Source organism: Triticum aestivum, chromosome 3D, assembly GCF_018294505.1.
Source record: "Triticum aestivum cultivar Chinese Spring chromosome 3D, IWGSC CS RefSeq v2.1, whole genome shotgun sequence".
Classification (NCBI taxonomy): domain Eukaryota; kingdom Viridiplantae; phylum Streptophyta; class Magnoliopsida; order Poales; family Poaceae; genus Triticum; species Triticum aestivum.
This window is the reverse complement of record NC_057802.1, coordinates 255,922,833-255,933,937: the sequence shown is the minus strand read 5'-3', so window position 1 is coordinate 255,933,937 and position 11,105 is coordinate 255,922,833.

Sequence of the window (11,105 nt, the reverse complement as noted above, 5' to 3'; positions counted from 1 at the left end):
TGGGCCTTCTTTTTTTTGGACTCTTTTTTTTAGTCCGGAATCTTATCCCGACTTATGGGGGAATCATAGTCTCCATCATCCTTTCCTCACATGGGACAATGCTCTAATAATGATGATCATCACACTTTTATTACTTACAACTCAACAATTACAACTCAATACTTAGAACAAAATATGGCTTTATGTGAATGCCTCCGGCAGTGTACCGAGATATGCAATGAATCAAGAGTGACATGTATGAAAAATTATGAATAGTGGCTTTTTCCACAAAATATGATGTCAACTACATGATCATGCAAAGCAATATGACAATGATGAAGCGTGTCATAATAAACGGAACGGTGGAAAGTTGCATGGCAATATATCTCGGAATGGCTATGGAAATGTCATGATAGGTAGGTATGGTGGCTGTTTTGAGGAAGATATAAGGAGGCTTATGTGTGATAGAGCGCATCATATCACGGGGTTTGGATGCACCGGCGAAGTTTGCACCAACTCTCAAGGTGAGAAAGGGCAATGCGCGGTACCGTAGAGGCTAGAAAATTGTGGAAGGTTGAGAGTGCGTATAATCCATGGACTCACATCTATACCTACTAATAAAAGAAATAGGTATTCTTAGTCCGTCATGCTATTTTGTAGAAACCCCCTGATGTTTCTGACATTAAACCCGCAGTATATATCAAATGTTTTTTAAAGTACTCATATCTTTTAAACCGTAACTTCGAATTTGACATATTATATATGAAATTTGATTAGAAAAATATGTAAAATCTAAATATGATGTTATCTTACCTGTTAACAATTAAAAAATACTATCTAGGCTGCAATGTTAATCAACAATGCATTATCCGTCTTTTTTCATACCAGTACTGATTCAGATTGGGAATGAACACCTCAGCAAAATCAGGATTAGACATCAAATTGAAGATAAATTTGTTAGAGATATAAATAAGGACATGCGTGACAAGCAATAAAAGGACCAAATAAAGATGGAATGTCCGCTATAAAATAAATAAAAGAGAAAATGCAAAGGAGATCCGATAAAGATGAGATGTTGCGCTATTCTCCTATATATAAGAAGAAAAAAGACAGGACATGCATGAAAAAAATAAAAAGGAGGCATGCATGACAAAAAATAAAATAAAAGACAAGTTTGATAAGAAATAAATAGTGATGAAACAGGGACCAATACCTATGACATGTATGGCAAGAAACAGTGATGAAATAGGGGCGCAAGTACTTGCTTCAAAATGAGACCGTAAAAGAATGTTCTTTTCCAGAAAAAAAAAACTCTTTTTATGATTACAAAATCCTGTATCTTTTTAACAACCTTTTAACTCTTCATGTATTTAAGAAATAGCTACAAATTCTCAGATTATAGAACATTTTTTAAAATTAAGAGCGTGTGGCATTTTTTCTCCCGTTGCAACGCACGGGCCTTTTTGCTAGTTAGTCATAAAGAACTCATATACTTATTGCAAAAGTTTATTAGCCCTCGAAGCAAAGTACTACTACGCATGCCCCTAGAGGGATAGATTGGTAGGAAAAGACCATCGCTCGTCCCCGACCGCCACTCATAAGGAAAGCAATAAAAGAACACCTATGTGTCAAAATTGTCACACAACTTTTACCATACGTGCATGCTACGGGACTTGCCAACTTTAACACAAGTATTTTTGAATTTCACAATTACTCAACTAGCACACTCTAATATTACCACCTTTATATCTCAAACACTTATCAAGTATCTAACCTCTCATAACATTCAATGAACTTGATATGGAAGATTAATTTCACAATTAAAGCGAATTACCATGCTGTTTAAGATTCTCAAAATAATATAAGTGAAGCATGAGAGATCAATAATTTCTCTAAAATACAACCACCGTCGTGCTCTAAAAGGTATAAGTGAAGCACTAGAGCAAAAACTATATAGCTCAAAAGATATAAGTGAAGCACATAGAGTATTCTAACAAATTCCGAATCATGTGTGTCTCTCTCAAAAGGTGTGTACAGCAAGGATGATTGTGGCAAACTAACAAACAAAGACTCAAATCACACAAGACGCTCCAAGCAAAACACATATCATGTGGTGAATAAAAATATAGCTCCAAGTAAGTTACCGATGGTTGAGGACGAAAGAGGGGATGCCTTCCAGGGCATCCCCAAGCTTTGGCTTTTTGGTGTCCTTGGATTTACATTGGGGTTCCTTCGGCATCCCGAATCTTAGGCTCTTTCCACTCCTTGTTCCATAATCCATCAAATCTTTTACCCAAAACTTGAAAACTTCACAACACAAAACTTAACAGAAAATCTCGTGAGCTCCGTTAGCGAAAGAAAACAAAACACCACTTCAAGGTACTGTATTGAACTCATTCTTTATTTATATTGGTGTTAAACCTACTTTATTCCAACTTATATATGGTTTATAAACTATTTTACTAGCCATAGATTCATCAAAATAAGCAAACAACACACGAAAAACAGAATCTGTCAAAAACAGAACAGTCTGTAGTAATCTGTAACTAACGCAAACTTCTGGAACTCAGAAAAATCTACCAAAATAGGAAAACCTAGATAATTTGTTTATTGGTCTTCTGCAATTGGAATCAGTATTTTATCAAGTTCTGGTGATTTTTGACAATTGTATTCGTGAACAGAAAGTTTCTGGAATTTTCAGCAAGATCAAATAACTATCCTCCAAGAAGATCCTATAGGTTTAACTTGGCACAAACACTAATTAAAACACACACAAAATCTAACCAGAGGCTAGATCAAGGATTTATTCCTAAACAGAACCGAAAAGCAAAAAAAAAACTAAAAATAAAATTGGGTTGCCTCCCAACAAGCGCTAGCGTTTAACGCCCCTAGCTAGGCATAAAAGCAAGGATAGATCTAGGTATTGCCATCTTTGGTAGGCAATCCATAAGTGGCTCTCATAATAGATTCATATGGTAATTTAATTTTATTTCTAGGGAAGTGTTCCATGTCTTTCCTTAACGGAAATTGGAATCTAATATTCCCTTCCTTCATATCAATAATTGCACCGATCGTTCTAAGGAAAGGTCTACCAAGAATAATAGGACATGAAGGATTGCAATCTATATCAAGAACAATGAAATCTACGGGCACATAATTCCTATTTGCAACAATAAGAACATCATTAATTCTTCCCATAGGTTTCTTGATAGTGGAATCCGCAGATGCAAGTTTAAAGAGCAATCATCAAATTCACGAAAACCTAACAAATCACATAAAGTTTTTGGGATCGTGGAAACACTAGCACCCAAATCACACAAAGCATAACATTCATGATCTTCAATTTTAATTTTAATTGTAGGTTCCCATTCATCATAAAGTTTTCTAGGGGTAGAAACTTCCAACTCAAGTTTCTCTTCATAAGATTGCATCAAAGCATCAACGATATGTTTAGTGAAAGCTTTATTTTGACTATAAGCATGCAGAGAATTTAGCACGGATTGCAACAAGGAAATACAATCTATCAAAGACCAATTATAATAATTAAATATAGTGGCTTCATTGCTATCTAAAGTTTTAACCTCTTCAATCCCACTTTTACTAATTTTTGCATCAAGATCTAAAAACTCCGAATTTTTGGGACGCCTTTTAACTAAAGTTGACTCATCTCCAGTCCCATCATTATCAAGATTCATATTTCAAAACAAAGATTTAATAGGGGACACATCAATAACTTTTATATCTTCATCTTTATTCTCATAAAAACTAGAATAACACGCTTTCACAAAGCAATCTTTCTTAGCATGCATCCTAGCGGTTCTTTCTTTGCACTCATCAATGGAAATTCTCATGGCTTTGAGAGACTCATTGATATCATGCTTAGGTGGAATAGATCTAATTTTCAAAGAATCAACATCAAGAGAAAGTCTATCCACGTTCCTAGCCAATTCATCAATCTTAGGCAATTTTTCTTCAAGCAAAGCATTGAAATTCTTTCGAGAAATCATAAATTCTTTAACACTAGTCTCAAAATGAAAGGGCATCTTATTAAAATTTCCATAAGAGTTGTTGTAGGAATTACCATAATTATTAGAGGAGTTACTAGGATACGGCCTAGGATTAAAGTTTCCTCTATAAGCGTTGTTACCGAAATTATTCCTACCAACAAAATTCACATCCATAGATTCATTATTATTCTCAATCAAAGTAGACAAAGGCATATCATTAGGATCAAAAGCAACACTCTTATTAGCAAACAATTTCATAAGTTCATCCATCTTTCCATTCAAAACATTAATTTCTTCTATTGCATGCACCTTTTTACTAGTAGATCTTTCAGTGTGCCATTGAGAATAATTAACCATAATATTATCTAGGAGTTTAGTAGCTTCTCCTAAAGTGATTTCCATAAAAGTGCCTCCCACGGCCGAATCTAAAAGATTTCTAGAAGCAAAATTCAATCCGGCATAAAAAAATTGTATAATCATCCATAAATTCAAACCATGAGTGGGGCAATTACGTAACATTAATTTCATCCTCTCCCAAGCTTGTGCAACATGTTCATGATCAAGTTGCTTAAAATTCATAATATCGTTTCTAAGAGAGATGATCTTAGTGGGAGGAAAATACTTAGAGATAAAAGCATCTTTGCACTTATTCCAAGAATCAATACTATTTTTAGGCAAAGATGAAAACCAAGTTTTAGCATGATCTCTAAGCGAAAAAGGAAATAGCTTCAATTTAACAATATCATTATCCACATCTTTCTTATTTTGCATATCACACAAATCAACAAAGCTATTTAGATGGGTAGCGGCATCTTCACTAGGAAGGCCGGCGAATTGATCTTTAATGACAAGATTCAACAAAGCAGCATTAATTTCACAAGATTCAGCTTCGGTAAGAGGAGCAATCGGAATGCTAAGAAAATCATTGTTGTTGGTATTGGCAAAGTCAGACAATTTAGTATTATCTTGAGCCATCGTGACAAGCAAGCAATCCAACACACGAGCGAACAAGAAGCAAGCGAAAAAGAGAGCGAACGGAAGAGAGAGGGCGAATAAAACAGCAAGGGTGAAGTGGGGGAGAGGAAAACGAGAGGCAAATGGCAAATAATGTAATGCGAGGGATAAGAGTTTGTGATGGGTACTTGGTATGTCTTGACTTGGCGCACACCTCCCCGGCAACGGCGCCAGAAATCCTTCTTGCTACCTCTTGAGCACTGCGTTGGTTTTCCCTTGAAGAGGAAAGGGTAATGCAGTAAAGTAGCGTAAGTATTTCCCTCAGTTTTTGAGAACCAAGGTATCAATCCAGTAGGAGGTCACGCTCAAGTCCCTTGCACCTACACAAACAAATAAGAACCTCGCAACCAACGTGATAAAGGGGTTGTCAATCCCTTCACGGTCACTTACGAGAGTGAGATCTGATAGAGATGATAAGAGAATATTTTTGGTATTTTTATGATAAAGAGTAAAAGTAAAGAAAGCAAGTAATCAGTAATGGAAATAACGGGAGATTAATATGATGGAAAATAGACCCGGGGGCCATAGGTTTCACTAGTGGCTTCTCTCAAGAGCATAAGTATTACGGTGGGTAAACGAATTACTGTCGAGCAATTGATAGAATTGAGCATAGTTATGAGAATATCTAGGTATGATCATGTATATAGGCATCACGTCCGTGACAAGTAGACCAAAACGATTATGCATCTACTACTATTACTCCACACATCGACCGCTATCCAGCATGCATCTAGAGTATTAAGTCATGGAGTAACGCTTTAAGCAAGATGACATGATGTAGAGGGATAAACTCATGCAATATGATATAAACTCCATCTTTTTATCCTCGATGGCAACAATACAATACGTGCCTTGCTGCCCCTGCTGTCACTGGGAAAGGACACCGCAAGATTGAACCCAAAGCTAAGAACTTCTGCCATGGCAAGAAAGATCAATCTAGTAGGCCAAACCAAACTGATAATTCCAAGAGACTTGCAAAGATAACCAATCATACATAAAAGAATTCAGAGAAGATTCAAATATTGTTCATAGATAATCTTGATCATAAACCCACAATTCATCGGATCTTGACAAACACACCGCAAAAGAAGATTACGTCGAATAGATCTCCAAGAGAATCAAGGAGAACTTTGTATTGAGATCCAAAGAGAGAGAAGAAGCCATCTAGCTAATAACTATGGACCCGAAGGTCTGAGGTAAACTACTCACACACCATCGGAGAGGCTATGGTGTTGATGTAGAAGCCCTCCGTGATCAATGCCCCCTCCGGCAGGACGCCAGAAAAGGCCCCAAGATGGGATCTCACGGGTACAGAAGATTGCGGCTGTGGAATTAGGTTTTCGTGGTCGCCTCTGATGGTTTGGGTGTACGTAGGTATATATAGGAGTAAGAAGTAGGTCGGTGGAGCCACGAGGGTGGAGGGCGCGCCTGGGGGGTAGGCGCGCCCCCCTACCACGTGGCTTCCTCGTCTGTTGCTTGACGTCCACTCCAAGTCCTCTGGATCATGTTTGTTCCGAAAATCACGTCCCCGAAGGTTTCATTCTGTTTGGACTTCGTTTAATATTCTTTTTCTGCGAAACACTGAAATAGGCAAAAAAAACAGCCATTTCGGCTGGGCCTCCGGTTAATAGGTTAGTCCCAAAAATAATATAAAAGTGTATAAATAAGCCCATTAAACATCCAAAACAGAATATATAATAGCATGGAACAATCAAAAATTATAGATACGTTGGAGACGTATCATTTAGCCGCTTCGTTCAAAACTTGGGAGAATTAGCATTCACATTTGTCCTGGGCCCTGGCAAACTAAATTCAAATCCAATTTGTATTCGATTACAAATATCCACAGATAATTCTACATTTTGTTATTTATTTCTTCAAAACCACAACAAAGATTTATTCCACCTTTATATATGATTATGATTTAGAAATGCCGTGATCTTCGAATTCAGTAGGTTGGATACACTTTGAGTCAAACAATTATTTCATCCAATACAATATGCTCACACGAAAAACAGTTCACCTTATGTCAATCATACAAGTACTGAGGATTACCTCGCCTAAAAAATTCGGATCATTACTACACATGGACAACATAGGGGGTCTTACAACATAATCCATTCAGAGACATGGCACAACATGCAAGTACAATAATCTAATGACAATTTCAACTGGTATCTAAAGAAGAACCTGGATTACCCTGGGCTTCAGATAGCAGAAACAGCAGGACCTCCTCCGTCTTCAAATGCAACATTCTTACTTCCTCCAATTCTTGGGTTGCTTCCATAATGTGTGCCGCTAATTCCATAATTTCCAGCCTCAAGATAAAGATTACCTCATTCATGGCAGCCACACCATCTCTTTCTGCCTCTAGTAGAGCCTCAAGAACTATAATATCTGTGCTCAGACTGGTCTCCGGCGGTGTTGCCTCTGAACTGCTACCATCTGGTAACATGGATGGTGCACTGCTTCCACAAATAGATTCTGGGGTTGTACATTGTGTCCTAGTGTGAACGGCATCCCAAAAGGTTTCCGCTGGACATAAGTAAGAGATACTTATCGCATGATCCAGGCAGTAAGCTTACATGGTAAACGACATACGAATTATTGCCAAGCATGGCAAGCTATATTTAAATGATTCGAAGCAGCATCAGCGAAAAGAAATTAAAATGGTAAGACGAAAGTTGAAAGGGAGTGTACCACCGCTATATTTAAGTTGCCAAGGCATCTAAGCAGTTGAAATAAGCTAAGAAAGCACTTAACAGTGTGTCCTCATATAAACTACAAAGACAGTCTTGTGATGAAGTTCAGAGGAAAAGTTAAGGACTCAAATGAACTAGGCATGCATTTCTTTACGATAGTACAACAGGCACTGCTGACATATTGGCCAACTCAGGTATAGCGTAACAACAAACAAGCATTCGAATCAAGCAATACAGCAAAGGAGACAACTGAATTGTTTGTAATTCTATAGGATTACAGGTTGAGGGCATAAGCCAAGAAACCAGCCCACTCGCATTACATTTCACATGTACTAAAACACACTGGCTTACCATATGTTGCTATGAAGCCTCGCTGCTGTTGCAATGTTCTTTGAAGATATCGTCAGCATCCCGTGGTTGCAAATCTAGTTGTTGTAGTTTATTCTGCACCCTCTATTTAGGTAAAATTAATTTTAATCGCATGCACTGGTCCGAATTGATCATCAATGGTTCATATAAACTAATGAAAGAAGGGTGTGTGCATACACGACAATATATCTGCTTCCCTCTATTTTTATGCTTGTTCGAGGTGCCAGCCCCAAAAGAACAAATATTTTGCTTGATGGGGTTGGCAGCTCCATAATTAATAGAAGCATCAAATTAGTCATGCAACTTGGGAAGATCAAGAACACACAAACAAGTAATGAACAGGGGCTCGGAGCAGTGATGTAATAGCTAGCATCAGATAATGTGGGGTAAAACAAACAAAAAGCAGCGGAACCACATGCTAGTTTGCTGATGTGTAATTAAGCATAGAGAACATTAAGCAGACTGATGGAACCAACAGGTGGCATCAGAACAACACCATTATCATAAATATAGCATTCAAGAAGTAAAATAGTAGGCAGTGATATCTAGGAAGTATAATAATACTTAGGACAAAACTAAAGCATATTAACTATATGTGCACTGGTATGTAATTTAGCACATGTAACATGTTCACTGCTAGAAGTATGGCCCTACAGGTGCAAGCAGAATAACGCGTCTCATGAAAAACTGAATGATGCCCTGAAGAAATTCAAAGGTGCGGTGCTTATGCTAAGAAAGTGAACGTAGGCGCCGGCCGTTGGATAATAGTACCTGATTCTCGGCGGCGTATGGGTATCGTTGTCATACTTGATAGCTAAGGATCATCGATGGTGCTCGTGTTGCGGTTGAGTTTGGGCCGGCTGTCGCCGTCGCTGAAGTGGCTCCAGTGCTACGGTTGCGGCGCCTGTCGACATACAAGAAAGCTCATCTATGGTATGTGAACAGTTGCACGATAAAGAGAAAAACCAAAGGAGTACAAATTGAAATAACCTGATGAGGCTGCGCCCTCGGTAAAGCAGGGCCGGTGGAGTTGAATATGGCATACGTGGAGCGGGTTTGGTGCAGTGGACGAAGGCTTTGGCGGGCACGTTGTACAGTGATTTTCGTGAGGCGGATCTGTTGCGGCGGACGAGGGCTTGTATGAAGGGCCAGCGAAGTGGCGGACGAGGGAGTCAGTGAAGGGCCTACACTGTGGTGGACGAGGGCGCCGGTTAAGCAGATCCGGTGCGGTGGACCATGATGGTGGTCAAGGAGATCTGGAGCGGTGGACAAGCCAGTCGCTGAAGCGGCTCCGGTGAAGTGGTGAGTTGGCAGTTGGGGGTTCCAAGGTGCGGAAGGTAGATCCGTCGGGGAATGAGGTCCACCGCTGCGGCGGAGGACTAGATTCGGCGGCTTGCCGTGGTTGGGGGGTCGGGGAGGGGAAGGGGAGGGGCTCTGGGGAAGAATGTTGGGGCAAAGAGGGGAAAATAATGGAGTTACCAAAGTAGCCCTTTTCCGTTCATGTGGCAGGGGTAAAACAAGAATATCGCAGGGCTAAAATTTCGGGCGCGAGATATTTCGATGTGAGCAGGAAGTTTGAAAGCTTTTGGCGCCTGAAATTATATTCTGCTCTTGTACGGCCGACTATGATATCATGGCCAAGAATTTGTTTCTTTTGCACGCAAAAAAGTGCAAGTTTTGAAAATCAATGTCTCCAACTCGAAACTTAGATTGTCCATTCAATTCAAATATGGATCATTGAGCTACTACAAGCAAATACCATCATACAGTCCAATTCAAATGAAATTCCAAATGTGTTTATCCTAAATATGATGACAAAAGCAAAAATGTGTATGTGTATGAATAAAGTGGATGATTATAAAGTTTGAACATGCCCGTATGTGTATATCTCTAGGTTTGATATATGAATTTGAAATCACGAAATCCCGGCTTAAAAAGTGTACCTCCATTTAAATGAATTACAAAAGCTAATGATGGAGTCAAATTTCAAAATTCCAATCTTAGGTTTGTAATTCTGGTACATCAAGGTATATCACGCATGTTCAAAAGTATCATTATCTCATAGTCCAAACTGTGAAACAAATTGATCAACCATGAGTGCACACAGTATTGACCATGTATATCTCAATTACGCTAAAGTCCCTCAAATATAGACACCTCACTCTTTATCTGAAGCCAACCCCCCCTCCTCGTCGCCCCCCACACACAGAGAAGTCGTTCTCTCCCCCAAACACCAACACACGAGCACATTAACACCCCTCTCTCTTCTAAAGTATGGACCCCAATATAGGTCTCTATCACTTTATCTCTTGGGCATGCACACATCTCTTCCCCCACTCTCTAGCTAGGTCTCGCAGCATCTCTCTTTCCCAAGAACACGCACTATGTAGAGTGTATCTTTCCCATACACACAAAACGTCGCCCCCAAACGTCTATCTCGCTAGTTATGTGGTTCTCGCACACTCACCTCACACACCACCCCCACTGCAAACAAGCACACTTTGTCTCCTTGTGCACCACTCTCCTCTTTCTATCTCTCCCACATGCGGACCCGCCCCAGCTCCTTCCATGTATACATATATGTCGTGACTCTCTCCATAGCTCCCTAATGTATCATCGTTCTCGATCTCGCACATTGTTCTCTACACCATCTATTCTAGATCTCTCATGAAGTCCCTATCACACACACGATGACTCGCTTCCCTTGCGTCTCCATACATAGGCCAATTTCAAACAACGTAAACATTGTCTCCCTATCTATATGCCATTTATAAACACAAACGCCCCTCTCTCGCCCCCTCTCTTCCTCTATCTCTCCATCGCTAGCTCTCTCTCTCTCTCTCTCGCTCTCACACCCCTCTCCCACACACACTCGATGTCTCTTCCAAATAGTCTGCTCCCCCCGCCCGCACCCATGCTATCCCGCTACTACACATGTCACACCATTCCCCCTTCCCTTATACTAGGTTTACATCATTAGTGGTCTCTCTACTCCACATACACACACTCCCTCTCACACACAAACGCGCGCACA